Raw genomic sequence first — 13,910 nt, 5'->3', positions numbered from 1 at the left:
ATGATCTTTCCTAGTCTCCTTGTTTAGCTTCCTGTAATCAATACACATCCGCCATCCTGTGACTGTTCTTGTCGGAATCAATTCATTATTTTCATTTCTAACCACAGTCATTCCCCCCATCTTGGGGACCACATGGTTTGGACTCACCCATTCACTATCCGATATAGGATAAATGATCTCAGCATCAAGAAATTTCAATACTTTATTCTTCACCATCTCTTTCAAATTTGGATTTAACCTTCTTTGATGCTCAATTAACTTTTTATATCATTCTTCGAGCAGAATTTTGTGCATGCAAATTGAAAGGTTGATCCCTTTTATGTCATCAATGGTGTATCCGATTGCTTTTCTGTGTGTTCTCAGCTCCTTGATCAATCTCTGTGTCTCCATCTCAGTCAAATCTGCATTAATTATTACTAGGAAGGTGGAATCCGGACCAAGGAGCGCATATTTAAGGTTAGGCGGCAGAGGTTTTAACTCCACTTGAGGTGGTACAATCTCAAGCAATGTTGGTTCCTGTTCATGCTGGTTCCTGTTCTAGTAGCCGTATTTCTTCGTTTGCCACGACTTCTTCTAGCGCTCCGTCGATTTCTTGAGCCATTCCCTCAATATCATCATCATCATTCAAGTCCTCCTCTACACATGATGCTGAGGTAGATATCAAACCTCCCGACGATTTTAGTAGGACATCTCCACACCAAGGAAACATTTTTTGTACATCCTTGGATTGCATATTGATGGGCTCCTCTAATTCTGCCCGAACCTCGTTCTCTATGTGTCTTGATTTATTTTCATCCATCAACACTCCCTTATACTCTTCTGCTTTGATCGGGTGTAGAGATAAGTTTAGTACGTCTTGTCCTGACCATTCGCTGAGATTTGATACCACCATATGGATTATTTCTTGTATTTCATCCAAACTTTTTTTCATGAGTGCCCCCCAGCTGTTGTGTCCAAGAGGATCTTGTTCTGGAATGAGAGTCCAATGTAAAATATGTGAAGAACGAACCAACTCTCAATACCGTGATGTGGGAACTGATATAGAATTGACAGGTACCTATCCCAAGCTTGATGCAATGCCTTTTCGTCACGTTGCTTGAAGTGCAGAATCTGATCTCTCAACTGAGAAGTTCTTTTTGGAGGAAAGTATCTGTTTAGAAATTTTCTCTCTAATTCATCCCACGTCCTGATGCTTCTCGACTGTAGAGTATTGAACCAAACCTTTGCATTACTTCTGAGACTGAATGGAAAAACTATAAGTTGTATTGAATCAGCCAGAACCCCCTCAACTCTCATTGTGTTGCAATAGTTGTGGAAATCTAGGAGATACAAGTAAGGATTTTCTGAATCTAATCCCCCAAACTGATTTTCCTGCACCTTAGAGATGAATGATGGTCTGAGCATAAAATTCTTCGCCGAGATTTCTGGAAACACAATAGGCCCCAGCTCTTTAGCAGACTTCGGTGCTCCATAATCCTTTAAGGGTTTTAACATCATGTCCTATCCGAATAGATCGGGAGTGGAAAGTAGACAGACATGCAGGGTAATTGAATCTCCTGCAAGGTTAGCTTCGAATGTAAAAAACAATATATGGAATAAAATGCAGGATGTAAAGAAAAACAAGAGTAAACTAAAGGAAAGATACAGGAAAAGAAAATAAAGTCTAGTCTAATCTAGTATAACTATCACCAATGTTATAGATGCAGTCTCCGGCAACGACACCAAAAACTTGTTACGATTCCGCAAGTGCATGGATTCGTCGTCAATAATATAAAAGATTGTCGAACCCATAGGGACTGGTTATAAGCACTAGTGATGCCACACTTAATATTAGCTACACTATCGATGGTTGTAAGTAATCTAAGAAAAGATATTAGAAAGATGGAGATGAGAACTAGCAATGACAAGAAATCAACCTGGTTAATGAAGAGTTCTAGGAGTTTGGTTTCATTGTGATGGTGTTGATGTGTTTCATACTATCCTATATTCATTGTCCATCGGCATACATTCGCCGGAAGCTAAAGTAACTATCCTTAAGCACCAAACAAAGACTATCCCTATGAAATCTTGTTACAGTTAATCTCTATCACTAGGGCGCCTCGGTAGATCACAAGGACACGACTCTTATTGATGTTATCAAAGATAGAATTTAGAAGCTTAATTTGGTCTCTTACTTCCTTGTGGAGGCGTCGCCTCTCCTTTCAAGGAAGTACCCTAGATGTCCGTGAACGGGTTACCCCTGTCACTAGGGCCCCTCGGGTGTACGATCTAAGGTATTTCCTCTACGAGGTTGGCAACTCCTACACAATCAATCAATACTACAAAGAGATCGAGTAGTCGAAACAAAGCAAGCGAAATCATCCAATGAATATAAGCATAACATGAGTCTTACATCAAAACCAATCCACAATTACTCCCTCATCCTAGAACAAGAACTCTACTCCATAGACGCTAGAGAAAAACCCGAAGACATAGTAAATATAAACATACAATCCTCAAAAGCAAAGAGAGAAAGAAGAAGTATGTTTATCCAATGACGATGAGTGATCTTCGGATCCAATCCTTTGCTTCTGGAGTTGATGTGGTGATGAAAGGTCGCTGGATCAATGTTCTGGACGGAGTGGAATGGCACCAGAGTGATTCTCCTCTTGACGGCTCGCCTCCCGGCTCTCTCCTCCTCAGAAAAGGGCTTAACCCCCCTTTTATAAGCTAGGGCACTGCGCGACGGCACGACCGTGCAAGGATGGCACAACCGTGCCCTAAGTTGGCTCTGGATACGCTGCACGGTCGTGCCAATTGGCACGTCCGTGTGATGCTGGGACTTGGCTTCTGGGGACACGGTCGTGCAGGGTTGCACGATCGTGTTCTGATCCGCCTCTGGATTAGCCTCTGTTGAGGGTGCCTCCAGCAGGCGTGCTCAACTACTTTCGCTCTCCTGTTGCTCCGATCGCCTGGGTGATTATGGCCAATGAAAATAAGGCTCACCCGAACTCAATTTCTGGCCTTCTCCTCGAGCAGGCTTCCACTCCGACTTCTCATCCCTCGAACGCCACGTACATTCTTCTCGTCCACCAGTGTACTCTTCCGCAACACCCTTTCGTCCCTCGGATGCACTGAGCCCGTCAGCTCCCTTCCCGTGCCATCCTTCTCACTAGCTGTGTCTTCCGCTCAACTTCCTGTGCTCCTAAGCTCCTGCACACTTAGACACAGGGATCAAAATCAAACAGGACCTAACCTAATTTGGTTGATCACATCAAAACAACCACGAGATCCAACAAAAGGTAATTTTGAATTAAATTTATTAATTAATTTTAGGTTAAATTAAATTAGTTGAAATAATTATTAAGTTCATTATGTTGGTGCAGCGGGACTGGCAAGAGGAGGGTGAATTGTATAACTAGTTATTAGTTTCTGCATCATAACTAGTTCATCCTTTTATTTAGATCTTGAATTACCAAACGCAAGAGGCTAATGAATCTAGGTTATCGAATTTATATTTTTGATTTTGTGTTTCTTTTATTTTCCAAATCTGTGATTCGATTGTTCTTTTTGGTTAAACCTAGGGTTACTATAAAGAGATTAAATATTGGTTTTCTTTGTAAGGCTTTACTTAGGCAATGGTGGATGATCTCATACCCAAGAAGGCCTAGTGTCTCACCACGTTTGACCTGAAATCCGAACTTTGAAATAAATATTTGATCAAATTTGTAACATACGTGGATTTGTATTAATAATGTTAAACATCGTTTGCGATCCAAATCTAAACCTCTAAGAACAGATTGTTGGTGTAGTAAGCATCCGACGATCGAACCAATGTTTTAATTATGGCAAAGGGATCAAGTTAAGGGGTTTTGTTATCTAACGTGCTTAAATGAGGTCTCAAGAAAGTCCTAACTGCGGTTAGGCAGGTGAAAACCCTAGGGGGCGGTAACCCTAGGTCCTAGGGGGTGGTAACCCTAGGTGAAGGAAAGCCCTAGGGGGCGGTAACCCTAGGTCCTAGGGGGTGGTAACTCTAGGTGGAGGAAAACCCTAAGGGGCGGCAACCTTAGGTCCTAAGGGGTGGTAACCCTAGGTGAAGGAAAATCCTAAGGGGGGTAACCTTAGGTTCTAGGGGGTGGTAACCCTAGGTGAAGAAAAATCCTAGGGTGTGGTAACCCTAGGTCCTAGGGGGTGGTAACCCTAGGCAGAAAGTCCAGTCGGTCTGGAGGACCGGACTGACATCAGGTAATCTCTCCTGAGGGGAGTAGGTTTGGACGCGTTCCCCACAGAGGGAACAGTAGGCGTCGGGTTAACCTAGGGTTTCCGGTCGAAAATATGAAGTCAGACCCGGACAGTCTGATGACTGTCGATCACTTGATTTATCATGTTTATATCTGTTCTAACTGTGTCTTGCAGGGTATGTTATTTTGGGACTAACGTGTCTTGCAGGTACAAAAGGAACAAGCTAAGCCTTGGATTAACAGTGTCCGAGGCGCCTCCATGGAGCTTGGAGGCGCCTCGGGTGCACCATGGAGCTGTCTGCGAAGTGAGCTTAGAGGCGCCTTAGAGGACAGTGAAGGCACCCTGGACTGCTTCTTAGAGGCGCCTCCATGGGGCATTGGAGGCACCCTCAGGCGGATAAGCGGCAGCGGTGACAGCTCATCGACAGCGAGGATTGTGGGATAAAACTTCGTCTTGGAGGCGCCTCCATGGGCCATTGGAAGCGCCCTCAACGAAGTATTTAAGCAGGTCTCGAGGCAGTAGCAAGACAATCAATTCTCAAGCTACCTTTCTCCTGTGTGCTGCTAACAAGATGACTCAGAAGTGCTACGACAAGTTACCGACGATCCGGAGCTGCGATTCTTCAATCTTTTGTCGTCGGTATTATTTTTCAGTTTATTTTATTGTAATCCTTATTGTACTTCAGTTGTAATATTTCTCGATATTATAATTGTTGCCCATCAAAAGCGATCAACGATCGCGGGCCTTGGAGTAGGAGTCGTCACAGGCTCCGAACCAAGTAAATACTTGTGTTCGCGTTTGTTGTCTTTTATTTCCGCTGCTTTAACTTGATAGTTTTATGAATCTGAAACGTGTGAAAGCCACGAGCGCTATTCACCCTCCCCCCTCTAGCACGATCTCGATCCAACACAGATAAGTTGAATTTGGAATCAATAATATTAAGTACTGTTTGCGATTCCAAATTTATTTTCTAAAGAACACAATAGGTTGTTAGGAATGGTTCAGGACTTGTACAAAATTTTTGTACAGGGGAACCAATACGATATTCCCAGTAGCAACCAACTAAATCACCTTGCGCAACTCATCCTAGAGCTTGTAGAATGAGGCATTGTGTGGCCCATGTACAATGTGAGCTCATGGAACATTGTATCAAGAACCTGCTCGAATGGGAAGAAATCTCATTCCCTACAAGGCTGCCTCAACCGAAGCTTCACCTCGATGCCACCACCAACATTTAGACATAAAAGAGTTGGATTGACATGGCTACAACAATCCCTTAAAAGAATCAATCAACAAATGTTGAAAAATGGAAGAGGAACAAGAAGAGTAAAAGAAGAGTAACATACTATGGCAGTGCATGTGAAGAAGATATTAGGGCAGGGTGAAGGGTTGCCTTAGTGCTGGGGGCTAAGGAGGCGAAGATACGAAGAGAAGATCAATTTATTGGAGTCAATCGCCTCACAACCAGAATCGATTTGCTATTTTATTAAGGAGGCGAAGGGATGTGGCGAGGAAATTTTGGGCATGAAGAGGGAGTGGGGGTGCCGAGAGCTCGAAGAGGGGACAGAAAGGGGAAGGTATGGGGCGGTGATGGGGAGCAGTGTTAATAGGGTTGTGGGGCTTGCGAGGCTTGTAGGGAGGGTTAGGATTTTGACTTAGACTTTTTCATTGATCCTGCAATAAGGGCAATACCTTTCTCAGTTTAACTGGAGTTAGACTGCTCGTGTAGTTCTAATTCACAAAAGAGTTCATATAATTGAATTTTAGAAAGGCCCCTCGAGACTTTATAGACATCTATGATAGATGCCCATAGAGTTTTAAGAGAACGCATTTAGGGCATGCCTTATTTGGTCACGGTTGTTAAGTTGGTGGCCGATTAGGTGAAGACTGTTGAGGATATCCTTGATCCTCATATGTAGTTTTTTTACGGTTTCACCATCCAACATTTTTATGTTAAGGAGTTGATTTTAATACAAGTCTCTTTTCATTACCTTTGAGTTGTCATTCATTTCCTCATGTAGTTCGATCAGCATGTCCCATAATTCTTTTATATTTTTGGAAGGACTGACTCGGTTGAGCTCTTCCTTTGCTAGCCCGCATTGGAGCGTGTTGAGTGCCTTCAAGTCAGTTTACATCTTCTTTTTTATTTCATCCATCCATTTCTCCGGGTCGAGAAGTTCATTGGTTTTGTCGATTAGTGTCGTGTAGTCACACCGGATGGAGAACCAAGTTTTTATGTCTGTCTTGAGGAAAACTTCCATCCTCCTTTTTCAGTATGGGAAATCATTGTTATTGAAGAGGGGAGGTCGGACGGTGCTAAAAACTCACTTTGAGACATTTTTCTTGCAAGACAATTTACAAACAGAAAATTTTTCCAAGAATTTATCCTGGGGTAAGTAGTGTGATAGAAGGAAAAAATGAATTATAAAAGAAAAAAAAGTGAATTCTTGATTGGTGGTTGCACCAAATCAAGAGCCCTTGCTCTGATACCAATTGTAGGACCGTTGAGAATGAGAGAGAAGGGGGGGGGGTGAATCTAGCCACTTAAAAAATTTTCATTACAAAACCTTTCATAAAACTTAAGTACGTAGTAGAATAAAATAAAGAAAAAAGATAATTTTTTTTTACTTGATTCGGAGCCCAGTCGACTTCTACTCCAAGATCTGTGATCCCTTGGACCATATCCGTTGGACAATTCACTAATGATCTCCTCCAAAACTTCACAAGGAGAAATCGAATACAAATGAAGGAGGGTGTAATAACCTTTACACCTCTCCTTACTAAAATAAGTACAATAATCAACTTTACCAACAAGTCAAAGGATTTGAAATTGGAGCTTTCTTGTTGGAGTAGACTTTAGCCTAGAATTAGAAGAACTTGCACAATCTAAAGCAGCAGTAATGAATGAAGCAATGAGTAAGTCTCTCTGGCTCGGGCCTCAAGGGAATCTTTTATATGCAACGTCCTATCGATGAATAAACTATTCCGTCGACTTATCCTATTTGTCGATTGATCATCCTATCTATCAACTGATCCTCGTTCCTTCCTTGTTTGCTCTAATATGAACCATCTAATCATATAAATCATGTTGTTCCGTCGACTGATCAAAGTTATCCATTGACTAAACCCCACCCCTTTACTTATTTGTCTGATCTGATTCGTCCAATCTCAGAAATTATGCTGTTCTGTCGACTGATCTAAGTTATCCGTCAATTGAACCTCTCTTTCCTTTTGCTAGATCTTGTTGATCTGGATGATCTCTAAAACCCCTAATCTGTCAATTAATCATCTTGATCCATTGATGAAACATTTTAAAGATTCGTCGACTAAACAATCCTATTTATTGATGAAGCCACACAGTTCTTGCAAAACATTATTAACACAGATAATATTTAACCTATAAAATAGAGTTAGCACAATAAATAATGATGCATGAGTATGACAGTAATGGCTGTCTTAATCTCAACTTACAAACCTCCTGATCTTTTCAGTTGGATTAACACCTAAGATTTGTCCCTACTAGGATATGACCTTGTTGGACCCTTGGCAGTCGGCTAGAGGAGGGGGGAGGGTGAATAACCCTGCAAAGAAAAATAGAAAATCTTTCCCAAACTTTATAGCTTTAACAAAATTAACACTTGCATAAAATAATTAAGAGACTAAAAACGACGGGGCACAATGAATTACTTGGTTACTGTAGGATCGAAAAGAATTTAGATATCTCTATAATGGTATGATATTATCCACTTTGGGCCTAAACCCTTATGGTTTACTCTTGGGCTCTACCCAAAAGGCCTCATGCCAATGGAGATATCTTTTCTCTTATAAACTCATGATCTTTCCCATGTGTTTTCAATGTGGGACTATGTTCGCAACCTTGCAACCCCAACAATCCCCCTTCAAACAAAAGACCACAGGCTTCCCACTTCCGATCCTCGACCCACCAAGTCTTCCTACCCCTATCTCCACCTGACCTACTGCTGGTTGGTCCTAGGAAGATCGTATCAGTTCCACTGTACAAAAATTTTATACAAGTGTCGAACCTTTCCTAATAACCTATTGTGTTCTTTAGAAATTAAATTTGGAATCGCAAGCGGAACTTAACATTATTGATTCCAAATTTAACTTATCTGTTCTTAATGATTTAGACTTGGATCGCAAATGATACTTAACATTATATATCCAAATCCACCTATGTTATAAATTCAATTAAATATTAATTTCAGAAATCGGCTTCCAGGTTAAACATGGCGAGGTACTAGACCTTCTTGGATATGGGAGCAACCACCACTTCCTAGACAAAGCCTTTCAATGAAATATAATATTTAATTTCCTTATATAACTCTAGGTTTAACAAAAAAGAACAATCGAATCATAAATTTGAAAAACAAAAAAATATAAACTTAAATCACAAATTTGAAACCTAGAATTATATGCCTCTTGTATTTGGAATTCATACAAAGAAAAACTAGTATGATGCGGAAAACAATTACTAGTTATACCTTTCTTTGTAAGCAACAACCTCTTGATCTTCTATCGTATTCCTCTTCTTATCTCGGACGTCGTGTGGGCGATGATCTACCGAGATGAGAAGCACCCAAGCTCCTTCTTCTCCAAGCTAATTTCGGCCATCACAAAAAACTCCAAGAGTGTGAGGTTCGGCCACCACCACCAAGCTCCAAGGGATGCTAGAAACAAAGCTTCCTTTCTCTCCTTCTTCTCCAAGAAAGATCCGTCCACCTTCCAAGCTCCCAAAGATGAAGAGGTTCGGCCAAGGAGAAGAAAGAAAAAGGAGAAGGGAGAATAAGAAGGGCCGACCACACCAAGGAAGAGAGGAGGAGAATAGAATAGGGTTGTGTAAGGTGAGGCACCACTACCCCCTCTTTTATATTCCTTGGTCTTGGCAAATAAGGAAAATTTAAATAAAATCTTCCTTATTTTCTTTACCATGAAAAGGAAAATTTTAATTGATTAAAACCAATTTCCTTTTCTTAAAACATCATGGTCGGCCACCTCATAGCTCCAAACAAGGAAAGTTTTAATAACACAAGAATTAAAACTTCCTAATTTGTTTTCGAAAATTTTTAATAAAAATTTCTCTAATAATTTTTCCCTTCATGGTTGGTTATAAAAGAAAATTTTATAAATTAAAATCTCTCTATTAAAACATGTGGATGATTTCCAAAAAGGAAAGTTATATCTAAAATTAAAATCTTCTTTCAATCTACAAATAAGGAAAGATATCTAATCTTTCTCTTAATCTTTTGTAGAAAACTATAAAAGGAAATATTTAATTTTTAAACTCTTCTTTTAAATCATCTCTTCCACATAAGGAAAGATTTTAAACAAAATAAAAAATCCTTTTAATATGATGTGACCGGCCACACCAAGCTTGGGTTCAAGCTAAGGCCGACCACACAATCTTGGCTCATCTTATTTACTTGGCCAGCCCAAGCTTGGGTTCCAAGCTTGCTTGGTCGGTCCCATTAGGATGGGTAAGAAGGTGGGTAAGGGTGGGTATAATACTCTTTATACAAGAGGCTACGATAGGGGCCGAGAGGAGGAATTAGTTTTGGTCTCCCGATGAAATTAAGCTTCCCGTGTTCGCCCCGAACACCCAACTTAATTTCATCAATAATAATTCATACCACTAAAGAATTATTATTGAACTACCGCACCAATCCCAAATTACATTTTGGGCTCCTTCTTATTATGAGTGTGTTAGTCTCCCTGTGTTTAAGATGTCGGATGTCCACTAATTAATTGAGTTACTGACAACTCATTTTAATTAATATCTCAGTCCAAGAGTAGTACCACTCAACCTTATCGTCATGTCGGACTAAGTCCACCTGTAGGGTTTAACATGACAATCCTTATGAGCTCCTTTTAGGGACATTATCAACCTAGATTACTAGGACACAGTTTCCTTTTATAATCAACAACACACACTATAAGTAATATCATTTCTCAACTTATCGGGCCTATTGATTTATCAAGCCAAATCTCATCCTTTGATAAGTTAAAGAAATGAATACTAAATATATGTGCTTGTTATTATATTAGAATTAAGAGCACACACTTCCATAATAACTAAGGTCTTGTTCTTTTATTAAGTCAGTATAAAAAGAACTTACCTTAAATGGTCATGCTCAATAAACTCAGAGTATACTAGTGTGATTTATTAGTCAAGATAAACTAATACCTAATTACACTATGACTATTCCAATGGTTTGTTCCTATCCATCTTAGTCGTGAGTTATTGTTTATAATTTATAAAGAACCGATAACATGATCTTCTGTGTGTGACCACACACACCATGTTATCTATAATATAAACTAATTGAACAACTACACTTAGCATATAAATGTAGACATTTTTGACCAATGTGATTCTTTACTTCAAAATAAATGTTTACAAAAGCTAAGCTTTTAGTATACACTCTAACAATCTCCCACTTATACTAAAAGACTAAGCTGCCATATCTGCTGCCATACATCTGATTCCCATCCCCTCCACATGCCGATCAAAAGCTTTCACCGGAAGGGCCTTAGTGAAAGGATCTGCCAGGTTATCTGCTGATGCAATCTTGGCGACAACAACTTCTCCTCGATTTACGATGTCTCGTATCAGGTGATACTTGCGCTTTGTATGTTTACTCGCCTCATGGGCTTGATTGAGTTTGCAACTGCACTGCTATTATCACAATAAATTGTGATGATTTTGGGCAAACCAGGAATCACATCTAAGTCCATTAGGAAGTTCCTAAGCTATACAAGTTCTTTGGCTGCCTCAGAGGCTGCTACATACTCAGCTTCCATGGTTGAGTCTGATACGCATTTCTGCTTAACACTCCTCCATGCAATGACTCCACCTCCTAAAGTAAACACATAGCCTGATGTAAACTTACTATTGTCCCTATCTGATTGGAAGTCTGAATCCGTGTAACCCACAGGGAACAAATCATCTGCTTGGTATACTAGCATATAATCTCTAGTCCTTCTCAGGTACTTTAATATATGCTTTACCACAGTCCAATGTCCTTGTCCAGGGTTACTTTGATATTTGCTAACCATGCCCACGGCAAAGCAGATATCTGGTCTCGTACACAGCATTGCATACATTAGGCTTCCCACAACCGAAGCATAAGGAACTGCCTTCATGTCCTCTATCTCCTTTGATGTCTTCGAAGACATCTCTTTAGATAAAACTACTCCATGCCTAAAAGGTAAGAAACCTTTCTTGGAGTTTTGCATGCTAAAATGAGCAAGGATTGTATCTATATATGAAGCTTGAGATAGGCACAATATCCTTTTCTTGCAATCCCTTATGACTTTGATCCCAAGAATGTGTGTACATTCTCCTAAGTCCTTCATATCGAATTGTTTGGACAACCATACCCTTACGCCTGATAACACTTTGACATTGTTGCCAATTAACAAAATGTCATCTATGTATAGTACAAGAAATACCACCACGTTTCCGTTACACTTCTTGTATACACAGGACTCATCCGGACATTGAATAAATCTATATGACTAGATTACTTCATTAAACCGGATGTTCCAAGATCTTGAAGCTTGCTTCAGTCCATAAATGGACCGATTGAGCTTGCACACTAGATGCTCTTTGTCTTTTTCAATGAACCCCTCTGGTTGCTTTATATGGATGTTTTCTTCAAGACTTCCGTTAAGGAAAGTTGTCTTGACATCCATTTGCCAAACCTCATAATCCATATGAGCAATAATGGATAAGAGTATCCGGATAGACTTAAGCATAGCTACCGGTGAAAAAGTCTCCTCATAATCGATTCCCTCTTTCTGAGTATACCGTTTCGCAACAAGCCTTGCTTTGAAGGTTTCTACCTTCCCGTCTGTCCCTCTTTTCCTTTTGTAGATCCACTTACATCCAACGGCTTTTACACCATTTAGTGGTTCTACTAGCTGCCAGACCTTATTAGAATACATAGATTCTATTTCAAAATTCATCGCTTTTTGCCAAGATGCTGCATCTTTATCTTGGAGTGCTTCGTCATATGTCCGGGGATCAGGTTCATGTTTACCTAGGATCAAGTCCGAAGACTCTCCCAAAAACATGAATCTCTCAGGTTGCCTCACAACCCTCCCACTACGACGAGACACTGTCTATAACTGTGCATCATTTGTGACATGTGTTGCAGTTTCTTATGGTACTTCATCTTGTACTGTTGGTACTGAAGTAGACGTGTCCTCTCTCATTTCTTCTAGAACAATTTTACTTCTGGGCTTGTGGTCCATTATATAGTCTTCTTCTAAAAACTGGGCATTGGTGCTAACAATGACCTCCTGGTCTTTAGGACTATAAAATAAACCACCTTTCGTCCCTCTAGGATAACCCACAAACACACGAACTTTTGTACAAGATTCCAACTTATCAGCATCTGCTTTCAGCACATGTGCTGGACTACCCCAAATCCGAATATGTCTCAGACTGGACTTTCGCCCTTCCATAATTCTGTGGGAGTAGAGGGTACTGATTTAGAAGGTACCAAGTTCAGAATGTGCGCAGCTGTTTCTAGAGCATATCCTCAAAACAAATTTGGTAATTCTGAATAACTCATCATCGATCTAACCATCTCCATAAGAGTCCTATTCCTTCGTTCTGCTACACCATTCTGTTGGGGTGTACCAGGTGCAGACAATTGGGATTGAATCCTGGCCTCTGATAAGTAATTCTTAAACTCTCCTAAGATGTATTCGCCACCACGATCAGACCGTAGTGTCTTGATACTTTTACCAAGATGTTTCTCCATATCAACCTTGTACTCTTGGAACTTATCAAAGCACTCAGACTTGCGACACATCAAGTAAATGTATTCGTATCTCGAATATCATCTATAAAAGAGACAAAGTATTCGAAACCACCTCTTGTCTGGATAGACATAGGACAACACAAATCAGAATGAACCAGTTCTAACACATCTTTGGCTCTATACCCCTTGGTTTTAAAAGGTCTCTTGGTCATTTTACCTTCCAAGCAAGATTCATAGGTTGAAAAATTTTCCACCACTAATGAACCCAAGAGTCCATCAGCTATAAGCCTTTGAATCCTACTTAAGTTAATATGACTAAGCCTTAGATGCAAAAGATATGTTTGGTTCATCTCTGAAGGTTCCTTTCTCTTATTGGAATTAGAGGATGTGTTATTAATTTTCATTTGTTACTTTATGGAAGAAATTGGATTTAAAGTATATAAATTTCCAACCAATGCACCAGAACAGATGATAACCCTATTTCTCTTTATAACCACATTGTTATTAAAAAAAAATAGAATATCCATTCAAATATAATTTAGAAACTGAAATCAAATTCTTTCTGAAACTGGGTACATAAAGAGAATTTCTTAAAACCAAACTTCTATTCCTATCAAAAGATAAGTAGACGTCTCCCACTGCAACAACCACCACCTTAGTAGCATTGCCCATGTAGACAGTTATCTCTCCTTCAAATAGTCGTCGGGTTTCCTGTGTTAGGATGTATACTAAAAGCCTAGCTTTTGGTATAAACATTTATCTAAAAATAAGAATCACATTGGTCAAATGTCTACATTTATGATAAATGTAGTTGTTCAATTAATTTATATTGTAGATAACATGGTGTGTGGTGTCACACACAGAGGATCATGTTATCAACACCTTATAAATTATAAACAG

The sequence above is a fragment of the Zingiber officinale genome, chromosome 3B (genome assembly GCF_018446385.1).
Source record: "Zingiber officinale cultivar Zhangliang chromosome 3B, Zo_v1.1, whole genome shotgun sequence".
NCBI classification, from domain to species: Eukaryota; Viridiplantae; Streptophyta; class Magnoliopsida; order Zingiberales; family Zingiberaceae; genus Zingiber; species Zingiber officinale.
Note: the sequence above shows the minus strand (reverse complement) of the source record.